We start from the raw sequence: 15,093 nt of genomic DNA, 5'->3' as shown, positions 1-15,093 counted from the left end.
AAAAGAGACTAAAGATCATGGAGTGACACTACTAAATGAACTCTTATGAAAGAGCACCTCTGAACGGAAGGAGATCGTTCCAAACTCATTGTGACAGAATTACCGCATTCACAATCAAACAAAATACATATGCATTTAACAACTAATTACAGACATGCTTTCAAACTTAAATGACAAAGAAAACGAAATACGTACCAATTGAAGAACCTTTCTTCACCTAAAACTCATTCTCGCCAAGGATTGCTCCTCTCGCTCTCGCTAAGCATGTCTAAGCAATCGTCCACCAAATCGTCTACCCATGAACGACCTTCTCACAAACACAGCAAAAAGGCAAACACTACCACTTAGAACCCTCGGTATTTTTTATGTGAGAATTCAGGAGGTGTGGGCTCTGTTGGATTTGGTAGAGTGGAAGAGGAAGAGAAGATCGTATACCACGACCAAGCAAGTGGGAGAATAGATGATGCTTGATTTTTTAGGAAGAGGTATACGATCATTTAGTAAATAGGTCGTGATCGTTTAGTAAACGCTCGGGCGTGCGATCATTTAGGAAAGAGCTAGACGATCATTTAGCAAATCCTATGCGATTGTTTAGTAGAACGCGTGCGTGTATACAATCGTTTAGAAACTTTGAGCTATCGTATAGGCTCTTGGTTTACTATGCGATAGACAGTATACACTAAATATGAGTGAATGTCTGATCTCTTTGCAAAATGAAAATGATTTTCATTTTATCCTTCAGTTACGAAAACTAAAAGCAACCTCCCACTATCACATGGTTACGGAGAAAATGGCAGCACAATTATCCAATAATTGTCCAAAAATAAATAATAAATATAATCATATTATATTCATTAATCTATGGTTTAATATCACAACAAATGCAACATATGAACTATCGTCTTTTCTCCTTCACTAGATATAAATCATATTTATATCATTTTCCTTAAAATAATGTATCTCATACATAATGTCAGTCATATCATATATAATTAACTAGTTCAATCATGTCATATATAATCAAACTCCCTCTTGTCAATTTGAAAACTTTAAACTGATCCAAAAACTGATTCTCAACTTGAATCCATTGAGCTACCAAGGGGACCTTATAGACCTATGGATCAAAGTTCCAACGGTACGTGAATACCTGACTAAACTCTTTAGCCACGAGATCCACCATCCGTTAACTACCAGAAGTTTCACTAAAGATTGATAGCTGCATTCTTCTCACTATAGATATATTTTTGTGTCCATCGGATATAACCAAACAACAGTAAGATAACTCATCATAGATGCTCGTAAGTACAGTTGGGCCAATTTACCGTTTTGGCCCTGTAGTTACATCTAACTCCTTAAGTACCACTTATCCCTCTAATGAACAATACAACATAGTCCTACTATGTGTGGACACCTATCGAGCCATGAGAAGGTGTGTGGTGCCACATCGTTCAAGCCCCAGAATTAGTCCTTAAGGGAGCAATTTATCTACTTACCCCTGCTTTGGGGAAGGAGTGAATTCCATCTTATGTAGTTGGGTTCCCAGCTCCCAAATCAGGCGAATTCCTAAAGTGGTAGGTTTGAGACGGCGATCTGGCCACTCGCACCCATGCAAATCAAAAAACCACCTTCAAAGGTAGGAGTTCCCAACTCACTCAAGATTGAGGTCATGTTACCTATGGTCATCCTAGTGAAGTGAAGTCTCTGTCATGAACGACGTTATATAATGAGACTATAAAACTTCGTGGTCCGGCCTTATACAAACTCCTTTGTATAGGACGCCCCCGCTCGCATGTCTTCACATGAATGATCAGGATCAGACCATCTGTAGCAAGTCATACACTTGTAACTATTCTACAAAGCGGGCCGCATCCATAGCATTACCAAGATAAGGTTTCCCTCCTAGCTTAGCCACGTTAATATAAATCCTCAGGTGTTCGAAGAAAAATGTAGTGCAGCATCAAAAGTAGTCATATTATGGTCCATGATTAAACTCTATTGGATAGGAGGTATGCTCTGGTGAAAAGGAGTTTGTCTAGATAAGAGTTAAATTGATGAATAGTTACTTGAGGGAGGGGGTTGGTCCTTTGTTTGAGGGGAGAAATGTTGGAAATGCGACCAAAGTCCTGTTGGGGTTGATGCCTTGAATCTCGCAAGGTCTTATAGTTTGTAATTATATTGTACAAACAGTTTATTTATCTAATAAAATATGTGATGTTTTATTTGACATTTAGTTGCATTAAACTCATAAACCAATAGACTAACATCCAAGGTTATTTTGTAGCTTAAACATGTATGTAGAGACATACGAGTGGATCATGTTTAAGTGATAACCTAAATGATCTGTAGTAGATGGATAAGGTTGGATATCTTATTGTTAGAGTAAGATAACATGCAGCAGAAGTATCAAGGATCCATAAGAATTCACATTCACTAATTTTGGTAGAAACTAAAGCATGCTCATCTAAATAAGAGGGTTTTAGATCGTACCTTTATAGAACTCTTCAAGAACTTGATTAATCAGCAGCAGTCTTCACCAAAGATCACCGTGAACCACCTCAAGATCTTCCCCACTATCTTCTTGGAGCTTTAAACTGAGTTGTAGGACTCAAGAACAGTTGAAACGATGAAGAACAGAGAAATGCTCACAGTAGCACACTTCGAAGAACCTTTTCTTCTCACTGAAATTTTCTCTCAAAATTTCTGTGTTATGCATGCCTTCAATTCACTCCAATCTTCTTTATTTATTGCAGATGAACACGCAAAGAAGAGATATGCATGGCTTGCAGCTCATGCTTGGAATATTAATGAAGAAGAAGAAGTGGACTTTGTGTGAGCATGAAAAAGATGATATTGGAAAATCAAGTTTTTCCATTTTGGTGCATGCAAATCGATTTTTCCCATTTTTCTTTTAAAACCAAAATCTTGATTTCAATATTCAATTTTGATTTCAATAACTGAAAAATCATTTTCTAAAATTAATTTCATAAATTAATTTTAAATATTAATTAATTAATTTAATATCAAATACTAAATTAATTTTTGCACAATAATCATCTTCATATATTTAAATCATATTTAAATATATATTCTCCTATTCCGTTTAATTTGAACATTTCAAATTAATTTCTCAAGCTACTCTAAAGCTTAACTATTTATGAGCTAGTAGGGGGACCTCGCAAACCTACAGATCATGGGCTCCAACGATTCGAGATTAATCGGCTAAACTCATTAGTCTAATCTAACCCCCATTCGTTAACTAATGGGACCTCCACTATAGCCCACAGTTGAACTCCCCTTATTATAGATATATTATGTCCACTTTATAACCATAATCAGTAAATCGATCATTCACAGGTTATTCGTAATCACAGCTAGGTCAAAATTACCGTTTTACCCCTATAAATACATCTTGTTCCTTAAGTTTCTACTGACCCTCTAATGAACAATTCTAATTCATAATCTCTATGAATCAAATCCTTTCTCTATCATGAGAAGGCGGAGCCTCGATTGTTCAAGACCTGGAATTAGTACTTAAGGGAATAACCTATCTACTAATCCTAAACCGGGTAGGAGTGACTTCCGTCTTGCAAGGCTATGTCCCCAGCTATTCATCCAGTCTTATCCCCAAAATGGGAAGTTTATTGAGCAGTGCTGTTGGACTATTCTCACTGTTTGCAGATCAAAGGATAATCCCAAACAAACAGGAGTTCATAGCTAACTCAGGATTAGGATCGAGTGAACCTAGGTTATTTGATAAATGAAATAGTTAGTTTTAACAGTAAACGGTCGTTAAAAAGAAAACTGGCTATTTTCGTGGTCCAGTCTATATGCAAACTCATTGCATAGGATGCCCCCACTCACATGTCTTAATATGAACGATTTGTGGATCACGTCATTTGTAGCACTTTATAACTTCTTGTAACAACTACAGAGTAAGCCGCATCCAATAGTGTTACTAGGATGAGATACCCAATTTCATCCATATACTTATTAGACCATTTAGGCTATATACTATCAACTTAATCCTATTTATGTCACAACATAAAGTTACAGTATTCAGACTATAGCCAAGGATATGTTTATTAGATTTTCATAATAAGATGAAAAATCAACAAGTTATTATTATTGATAAATAGAATGTTTAACACAAACTGTGAGTTCTAGAACATTCCCAACAATCCTGTTGTCACTACGAGTATGACCCGCTTTATAAATGTTCCAATTTTTGTAAAATGCTACAAATGATCTAATCCTGATCATTCATGTGGAGACATGTGAGCGAGGATATTCTATATAAAGAAGTTTGTATAAGACCAGACCATGAAATGACTAGTCTTATTATATAACGTTGTTCATAGTAGAGACTTACATTTCACCAAGATGACCATAGGTAACATGACCTGAATCCTGAGTGAGTTGTGAACTCCTTGCTATGAAGGCGGTCCTTTGATTTATATAGGTGAGAGTGGCCAGATCGCCGACTCAATAAGCCCACCATTTTAGGATTCGTCTAATTGAGGAGTTGGAACACAGCTACACAAGATGAAATTCACTCGTTCCCCAAGGTAAGGGAAAGTAGATAAATTGCTCCCTTAAGGGCTGACTTTGAGACTTGAACAATGTGGCGCCACACCCTCTACTGGCCCGAAAGGGGTTTGGTCATAGTTAGACTATGATTTATTGTTCATTAGAGGGATCAATGGTACTTAAGAAGCTAGATGTAACTATAAGGGCAAAACGGTAATTTTGGCTTAACTATACTTACAAGCAATTTGTGAAGGTTCATCAAACTGTTGACTGGTTATATCCAATGGACACAGAAATATATATGTAGTGTGAAGAGTATAATTGTCAGTCTTTAGTGGAGAGTCCAATAGTTAAAGGATGGTGAATACTTTAATTAAAAGAGTTTAATTAATTATTCACATACCATTAGAGATTCAAGCTACAGGTCCATGAGGTCCCCTTTATAACTCAACGGGAAATAATAAGAATCAATTTTTGGATTAATTTGAAATGTTCAAATTGATTGAGGGAATTAATTAATTAATTAATTGTATGTGATATAATTAATTTGATCTAATTATATATGATATAATTAATATAACGTATTTAATACACTATAATATAAAGTTTATTTGAGAGGAAATTAAATATTTGAATATAAATCAAATATTAATTATGTGAATTGAATTCATATAATTAAATTTACTATAAATGAGATTTATATTAAATATCATTGTTGAGAGAATTCAACTATATGTTATATTGTATTAGATACAATATTAAACTATAGGTTATATGTTATATTGATATAATATATAGTTTAATATATATTATATGATAAAGTAGTTATCATATAAATATATATTAAAGTTTTATTAAAATTAATTTGATTTATTAATTTTAATTTTTGAAAAATATTTTTAGGCACTCCCTCTTTTTCTCTCTACTATGTTAATGGGAATAGGGGATTGAATCAGTTCATCCTCTTCTTCCTATTATGGCTTTCACATAAATGATAACAGAGAAATCAAAGAAAGATTTTGTGATTTCTTCCCTAACTTCTCCTCCTCTCTACTCTCTAAAAATCCCTTTCTTCCAAAATAGTCATATCCCGCACTCCTCCTGGATTTTCATCCAGAGAATACAAAGGTCTCCATCGTAGTGGTGTTCTTTTCGGTTCGAGGGTTTTTCATTTGAAGATTGGTCTTCAAAGGTAAAGGTTTCTGAACTCATTTTTTTCTTCTCTACGATTTCACCAAGCATGTTGTGTTTTTCAATTAAATGCATAACATTTTGTATGTTATTCTGTAAAATTTACATTTTGTAAATTTTGGGTTTTTGGGTCCTGTTTTCTCTCAAGAGCTTCCAATGGTTCCTTCAAGTCCCACATTGGTTAGATAAGAAGATGCTCATAGATACATTTTTATATAATTTCAATTTATTGAAAGTATAAAGTCCTTGTTTTATTGAGCCTATCTAGAATCATGGAAAGAGAAATTGAAAATTGAACGATTTAGTAAAACTTCTTAAAGGAAAAAAAGCCTTAATAGCATTAGTATAATACATTAAATGGATGTAAAAAATTCATTTCTCAATGGTGACCTAGCTTCCAAATAATTGTGTAATTAGAACTTTAATGGTACACTAGTAAATATCCATTGATACATGTGTTTACTCAAAGTTGTTTGAGCTAATTGTGTGATTAGATGTTTGTACGCTGATAATATGCTTATTTTTGGACAAACGTAGATGTAACCAATAATACCAAGTTGTTATCCTGTCACATTTTGAAATGAATTATATAAAGGAGAGCCGACATAATACTTGATGTTAAGCTTAGAAAAATTGAGAACGGATTTTATTTGGATCAATCACACTACATTGGAAAACTATTAAAGAGATTTGATAGTCATGATGATGCTCCTGTAAGAACACCTTATGATGCTAGTATGAGCCTTAAGAAAAATAAAAGAGATAATGTTTCTCAATCTGAAAATGCAAAGATTATAGGAAGTGTTATGTTTTTTATGAATTATAATAGAGCTATTATTGCATATGTTGTGAGAAGATCGAGTAGATATACACATAATCATTCTTCGTCGTTTATAAAAGTATCTTAATGGTACAGTGGATTATTGTTTGCATTTTAATAATTTTTGCCATATTAGAAGGGTAATGTATGCAAACTGGGTAACTTAGAATGACGAAGTAAGCTTTACTAGTGGATGTGTTCTTATTGGGTAGAGGAGCTATTTCATGGAAATTTGTAAAACAGACTTGTACAGCAAGATTCACCATGGAATCTGAATTTATTGCCCTAGAATTAGCAAGAAAAAATGTTAAGGGCTTAGAAGTCTATTGGAAAATGCATCATTGTGGGGGGTATCAGTATGAGTGGCTTAAAAGTCTATTGGGAGATGTACCATTGTAGGTGGACATTAGTACCAGTCTCTTTGCACTATGATTCACACAATGCCACAGGAATTGTCAAGAATAGTGTGTATGATGGCAATAAGAGGAATATACGCCTTAGGCATGGAGCTATGAAACAATTACTGAAAGAAGGATTATTTCATTGCAAGGTTTGAGAGGAATTTTGTAGATCCTCTCACTAAAGGCCTAACAAGGAGAGTAATTGTAGAATTTTCAATAAGCATGGGACTCAAACCATTATAGTGGTCTATAGCCCTTTATCTAGGTGGTCTATTGCGATAGACTTGATGGTCCATAGCCCTTTATCTGAGTAGTCTATTGTGATAGACTCGTGTTAGTTTCAACGAGCATATAGCGGAAGAAAACAAAATAATTAAGCACTATAATTCATCAATTTTAGCTTCAAATTAAGCATGTTCTTTAAAATAAAAGAGGGTTTCAACAATATATGTTAAGACTCTATTCAATCCATGAAATCAACTGCAATCTTCTCCTCTTCTGGTCGTGAACCACCACAAGGCCTTCCATACTATCCTTTAAGAACCTTAGATTGAGTTGTGGGACTCAAAATAAGCTGAATCAAGGGAATTTTTTAGGAGAAAATGATTGGTTTTTCACAGATATTGAAGAATTTTTTTTTTTCAACAAAGCTTTGAGCAGAACCACCTTTTGCATGCCCTTAATCTCAGCACAAAGCTGAAATTTTATATCAAGGCATCATGCAATCTAATTGCATCTTCATAATGTTGTGTTTTATGTCCTAAAACTTGTGGTTTGTAAACAATAAAACATTTTGAAAATTCAATAAAGTTGTTATTGAATATATGAATTATTTATTTCATTTTAGAAATAAATCTAAAAAATTAAAAGATCCATGACTATCACATGAGTACTTGAACTTTATGTGGAGACATAAAAGTGGATCAGGTTCGAGTAAATAGTCAAAATGATCTATAGTATATGAATAAGATTGGGTGCCTTATTCTGGTAACACTATAGGATGCAGTCCACTTTGTGGTTGTTACAAAGAATTGTGAAGTGCTACAGATGAAATGATCCTGATTCGTACATGTAATGACATGAGGAGTGTGGGCGTCCTGTGCAATGAGTTTGCACAAGATCGAACCACGTTGTTTACTATTTAAGACTGACTATTTCAAAGTGATGACCTAAGTAATTTAACCTGAATCCTAAGCTAACTCTGAACTCCTGTTTATTCAGGATTATCCTTAGATTTTCATAGACGAAGGTGACTCAACAACGTTGACTCAATAAGCCTACCATTTCAGGGGTAAGACCGGATAGATAGTTGGGGACATAGGGTGCAAAATGAAATTCACTCTTACCCACTTTTAGGGATAGTAGAGAGGTTGTTCCTTTAAGTGTTGACTACAGGTCTTGAGCAAGAGGCCCCACCCTCTCATTGGCCTGAGAGGGACTTGGTTTGATGATCAGATCGCAAACCAATTGTTCATTAGAGGATTAGTGGGACTTAAGGAACAAGAGGTAAACTCGAGGGTAAAACAGCCATTTACTCTAGCCGTTATTACGAAAAACCTGTGAAGGGTTAACTTACTAATCATGCTTATATCGAGTGGACATAATATATCTACAGTGAGGGGAGTGCAACTTTGGGCTTTAATGGAGTGACCCAATAGTTAACGAATGGGAGTTAATTCGGTGTAAAGAGTTTAGTCAATTAATCTCGGATCGTTGGAGCCCATGATCTGTAGGTCCACGAGGTCCCCTACTAGCTCACAAATGGATTAGCCTTAGAATAGCATGATAAGTTAATTTGAAACGTTCGAATTAGAATTAAGGAAATTAGTAATTATATGTGATATAATCACGCGTTTAATTTTGGAATTAAACAAAATTAGAAAATTAATTAATATTTAAATATGATTTATATATTAAATTCATGAATAGGAATTCATGATGGTGAAATTAGTGTTAAATTAATTTAATATTTGATATTAAATTAATTAAATTATTTAATTAATTATTAATTATTAAATTTATTAAAAAATTAATTTTGAATTAATTTTTGTAAAATTAAATATAATTTCAGTTTTAATTATTGAATTAAAAACTGAGATTAAGTTTTAGTTTGAAAATTTTCAAATTAAAAGAAAAAAGAAGAAATTTGGAAATGGAAAAGTTGGAATTTTCCACTTCCATTTCCAACTAGCTCAATCACTCTTCCATTTTAAATTCTCAATCAAATTCATAGTGGGAGGTGTAATACATGCATGATTTCTCTTTGTATAAATGTCATGCAATATATACTTCATTTTTTGAGTGGAATTGAGGCATGCAAACTCAGAAATTAGGCTGAGATTTGAAGTTGGAAGAATGGTTATTCCAAGTGAAAAACCAGAAACCTGTTCTCCATTGTTCCTTCAATTCAAGCTTATTTTGAGTTTCACAACTCAATCCAAGGTACCAAGAGAATAGTAGGGAAGATCTTGTGGTGGTTCACAAGCTGATTTGAAGAAGATTTGCAGTTGAGGATCGTGATTAAAGTGTTTATTCAAATATATAACTTGAAACCCTCTTGTTAGTTTATGAGCATGCTTGATTTAAAGCCAAAATTAATGAATTAGAATGCTTAATGATTCGTTTTCTTTTCGCTGCATGTTTTTAACTCTAACACATAAGCCAGCTCCTACTTAGGAGAATTTGGTGGAGTTAAGTGGGATTATGACTCAATTTAGAAAAACCCACTAAATGGGTTTTTTCCAATTTTCAATTCAATTTAAAATTTTCAAATTCTCAAAAAATTAATTCTTTTTTTAAATGATTTAAAATCAATTATTTGAATTTTCTCTAAAATTCAATTTTAACTTAATTTTCCAAAAATCAAATTAGACAAAATTGATTTTCTAATTTTGAATTTTCACAAAATTCAAATTTTCAATTTTAATTTAATTGAATTAATTAATTAAATAATTCAATTAATTCTATTAATTTAATATCAAATATTAAATTAATTTAACACCAATTCCACAACCATAAATCTCTATTAATGTAATATGATATTTAAATCATATTTAAATATTAACCTATTCTCCAATTTCGTTTAATTCTATAATTAAACGCGTAATTATATCGCATATAATTATTAATTCCCTTAATTCGAAATTAAACGTTTTAAATTAACTCATCACGCTATCCTAAGTTATTCCATTTGTGAGCTATTAGGGGACCTTATGGGCCTATATGTCATGGGCTTCAATGATCCGAGATTAATTGGCTAAACTCTTTAAACCAAATTAACCTCATTCTTTAACTATTGGATCACTCCACTAAAGCCTAGTAGTTGCACTGCCCTCACTGTAGATATATTGTGTCCACTCGATATAACAATGATTAGTAAATTAACACTTCACAGGTTGTTCATAATAACGACTGGGTCAAATAGTTGTTTTACCCATGAGATTACCTCTTGTTCCTTAAGACTCACTAATCCTCTAGTGAACAGAGGGTAGGGCCCCTTGTTCAAGACCAAGAGTCAGCACTTAAGGGAACAACCTCTCTACTAACCCTAAAAGCAGATAGGAGTGAATTCCATCTTACACCCTATGTCTCTAGCTATCTACCCGGTCTTACCCTAGAAATGGGAGGCTTATTGAGCCAGTGCTTGTCACACCCCGCCCCATATCACCCTCTTAGCCTAGAGAAGGGCGTGACTGCAGCAGTTATCAACCCTTAGGCTGACACTTACTGCCTAAAAACTCTTGCGGAATAACTTTGATACCAAATACAAATTATATGCAACGGGATGACTATAGGCCCACAATTTATTAACTTAGAAACTTAATATGTTTAGAGTATTTACAACATTAGATTTACAAGTTCCAAAACCCACAAACCCTAGTCCCTATATGAACAATAGTAACATGTGTATAATATTAACTGTAATCACCTAGCAAACCGTTACAAGTCTTTTCGTCCTTTAGTGGCAGAGCAGATAATGAACTATCTTTAGAGGATTTGACCGCTACCTGTGGGGGGAAAAACAAAACATTTGAAAACGGGGTGAGTTTACGCCCAGTGAGTGACCGAAAAAACATAGTAAATTCTCATGCATAATTTCAGAAGATAGTTTTATCTGAAATATAGTTTAATGCAGCATAAACAATTTCCAAGCGTAATGTATATAAAACTGTTTTAAACATAAAACAGTAAAATCATTTCTCAAATCAAAGTACTGTATAACTGGTAAAATAATCCCAACACCAACTACTAATCCAAAGAGAACCCTTTTGCTCAATCTCTAACTTTATTCACCTGTGGCCACATTAGGTAGTACTGCTCAAATACCTTCTCCTTGTACTTCAGTATCGAGCTATTAGGATACCTTCTCCAACGTACTTCAGTATCCCATTGGCTTGGTACCTTCTCAAACGTACTTCAGTACCAATAGATACCTTCTCCTTGTACTTCAGTATCTAGTTGGGTGGATGTCTTCTCCTTGTACTTCGGCATCGCATTCTACCAAAATTATTTATAAACAACTTTTCTCTTTAAAGCATGTACAGTATAACACATATACAACATGGCTTTAAAGATGGTAACACATGCTGGATAAAATCAATACATATACATATGTAAATAGTTTTTCAACAATATGCATGCGTTTCAAATCATAATTCAGATCTTGCTTGGAAATCACTTTATAAAAGTAGTAGGCATGAGAATTATTTTCGCAAACATGCTTTCTGTAAAACGTTTGTAATCAAAACAGTTTAAAAACGTTTTAGTTCAAAAACATTTTAGTCAGTCACCTCGAACTCTTAGGAAATTTTCACTCTAGTAGCTCATCGGGTCCCATTTTCACCCCTAGAATCCATATTCATATTTCAACTTAGATTACTCATAGTTCCAAACCTTATGTGAAAATACTTTCTTCTAAAAACTTATTCTAAAATGTCTTAGGAATCTTACCCTAAACTTTCAGCTCAGAATTCCTCGTGGTTTGGCCGGAATCTCAAAATCTTCAAGACTGGCCTAGACTGATCTAATAGTTTGACCCTTCTATATTCTTCTCAACCTCCAGCCTAGTTCCTTTGAGCCTTTTCCTCCAACAACTCTACTCTGAAAACTAGACTTTCAGAGCTTTCAGATGGCTTTGGAATCATTCCAAACGCACGAGTAGATTGAAAGATCTCCTCGTCCAAAATTGACACATTCCTCTAAACCCTCACTGCCCTCTACTTCCTCTACGAAATTTATGATTTTTGTGTGATTTGAAAATGAAATCCAAACTCCCTATTTATAGGCATTCAAATTGCTCGTGGGATTGACAACACCTACTTGGCTGCATGACCAAATCTTTAATCCTCCCTTTATCAATGTAAGCTGACTTCACCTTGGTTCAATGTGTTCTTCCCAAACGCATCCAACACAATTTCTTAAGGTTTAAGAATTTCTCTTAATCGGACACCTAAATTTTAGTTGACGTTTGCCCTTACGTCTTCAAGCTTTGTTTGTATTCAAATTAGGGTTTTTAAATGCATAATCCACCCCAACGCGTCCAAATACATCGCCCAGAAGCTTGCTCGGTCGTTCAATGCATAGGCGAGACGTTCGAATGCAGCACCAGACAAGGCGTGGCTGACGCACAGGCCGCTCTCGCTCTCTCCCACTGTCTCGCTGGTCTTGCTCTCTCCACTCTCGCTCTCTCCCACTTTCTCGCTCTCTCCAACTTTCTAGCTCAAAATCTCGCTCTCTCTACTCTCGCTCTCTCCAACTTTCTCGCTGGTCTCGCTACCTCCCATCTTCTATCCAATCTCGCTCTCTCCCATTTCCTCTCCAATCTCGCTAGTCTCAATCTCAATGATCTCGCTGATCTCACTCTCAACGATCTTGCTCTTAGCTACTGCGAATCGTTTGTCTCCGTGCAACTTCTACACGTTTTTTCCAGATTTTTCCCAAAATAATTTTCCATATTTTTCTCAGTTCTTCAATCCTTTCTTCAGCCATAACGCATTTCACATAACTTTTCTATACTTAGCCGAAATTCCCCAAACTCAATTTTCATATTTTTCTTTTTCAAATTCCCATTCCTTCTTCACCATTTCACACTAACTTTCTCATCAACCTACTTATTATACAAATTTCATTACAATTTCACCAATTAAAACTCAACTTATTTATACAAAATTTAAATAGAGACACACAATTAAGTGGAAAATTAAGACAATTTAAATAAGAAAACACACTTAAGTGTAAAATTGGGATTCGGGGTTCATAGTGCTATTGAATCAACCCTCACCCATGCAAATCTAAGGATAATCCCAAAAAAACAAGAGTTCATAGTTAGCTCAGGATTAAGGTTAAGTTACCTAGGTCATTGCTTTGAAATAGTCAGTCTTAAACAGTAAACAATGTTTATAAAGTAAGAATGACTTATTTCTTGGTCCGATCTTATGCAAACTCATTGCACAGGACACCCCTACTCCTCATGTCACCACATGAACGAATCAGGATCACTTTGTTTGTAGCACTTTATAATAAATTGTAACAACTACAGAGTGGGTCACATCCGATAGTTTTACCAGAATAAGAAACCTAACCTTATTCATATACTATAAATCATTTTGACTATTTACTTCAACCTAATCCACTCTTATTTATCCACATAAAGTTCAAGTACTCATGTAATAGCCATAAATCTTTTAGTTTATTGGATTTATTTCTAAAACGAAAAAAACAATTCATGTACTTAATAACAACTTTATTGAATCAAACTTCAATAACAATTTTGTTGATTTAGAAAATAAGTTTATGATTTACAAACCACGAGTTTGAGGACATAAAACCCAACAACTTGATGATCCATAGCTAGAGATGTCCAATTTTCCTATGGGGATGGGCCCCGCGGGGATTCCCCGATTAGGCCAGGAATGGGGGAGGGGGTGGGGAAAAAATCCCCATGAGCTAAACAAGGACCCGCCCCCAACCCCAGCCTCGGCCCTGCCCCATTCCCCATCCCCGTCCCGATTAGCTTTTACATATTTATTTAGTATAGTTATTTAATGTTATGTTATATAAATATTACATTTAAATCTCAAATTTGATTATTTATTGGGAAAGATAATGAATTTGTTTAAATTTAGATTAAATATATGAATAATTTGATTCATATTTATTTCTTTCTATTAAAAAATTAATTAGCTTTTTTAGGATAAAATTTGAGTAATTTATCTTTAAATTCAAATTATCATTTAAAACTAACCATAATAAACAATTTAGTGATAAAGTTAATTATTTAATTAAAATTTGCTCACATTAATGATTTAAATTAATTGGCTTTTTACAAAAAAAAAAAAAGGTAACGGGAAAAAATTCCCCACGGGGAACCCAATCCCCGCAAATTCCCCGTGGGAAATCCCCACCTCGATCCCCATGGGGAATTTCACGGGGATGGAGAATGAAATGGGGAAGGGGACGGGGATGGGGAATGACATCCTCAGCTCCGCCCCGCCCCGTGGACATCTCTATCCATAACCTTTCATTTGGGTGGTCCTAGTAAAAACTTGATGGACAGAACTAAAACCTTTAAAAATACCATAGCCCTTCCTTTGGGTGGTCTTGGTATAGACTTGATAGATAATTGTAAAATTTTCATAGCTTAGTTTTTGAGTGGTTTGTCTTTGACAGACTTAATGGAGTTGCTCCTGGTATAGACTAGATGTGAAGTCTTCATAGCTTAGTTTTGAGTGGTCTATTACGATAGATTTGATGAAATAATTAACGTGATTGTGAAAGTGTGGGTGCCTTCCATGGAAAATTTTAAGGGTCTTTTTCTAGAGCTTTCACGTTGACTTGAGGTTCTATGTGCATGGTCTTAAAAAGCACGCTTTTATCACATAATCGATGAAAATTTAAGGAGTAAAACTTGTTGTGGGATCAACCATAGTTATTGAAAGTTCAAGAGGTAACTCGCTCTCTCTAATCAAGTTGTTGCCCCATTTCACTATGCATCAAATCAAATCGAAAGATATTGATGTTTAAGTTTATTCTCCTATCTTTACTCAGATAAATTATTTATTATTTTTTTAAATTTTTAGTCATTCGTAGAGGGTTATTGGGAATGATAGTCAATTAGTCATTTCCTAGAATGACTTGTAATAAAATTAGCCAAAG

The sequence above is a fragment of the Benincasa hispida genome, chromosome 6 (genome assembly GCF_027475165.1).
Source record: "Benincasa hispida cultivar pf3 chromosome 6, pf3_genome.v1.1, whole genome shotgun sequence".
Classification (NCBI taxonomy): domain Eukaryota; kingdom Viridiplantae; phylum Streptophyta; class Magnoliopsida; order Cucurbitales; family Cucurbitaceae; genus Benincasa; species Benincasa hispida.
Note: the sequence above shows the minus strand (reverse complement) of the source record.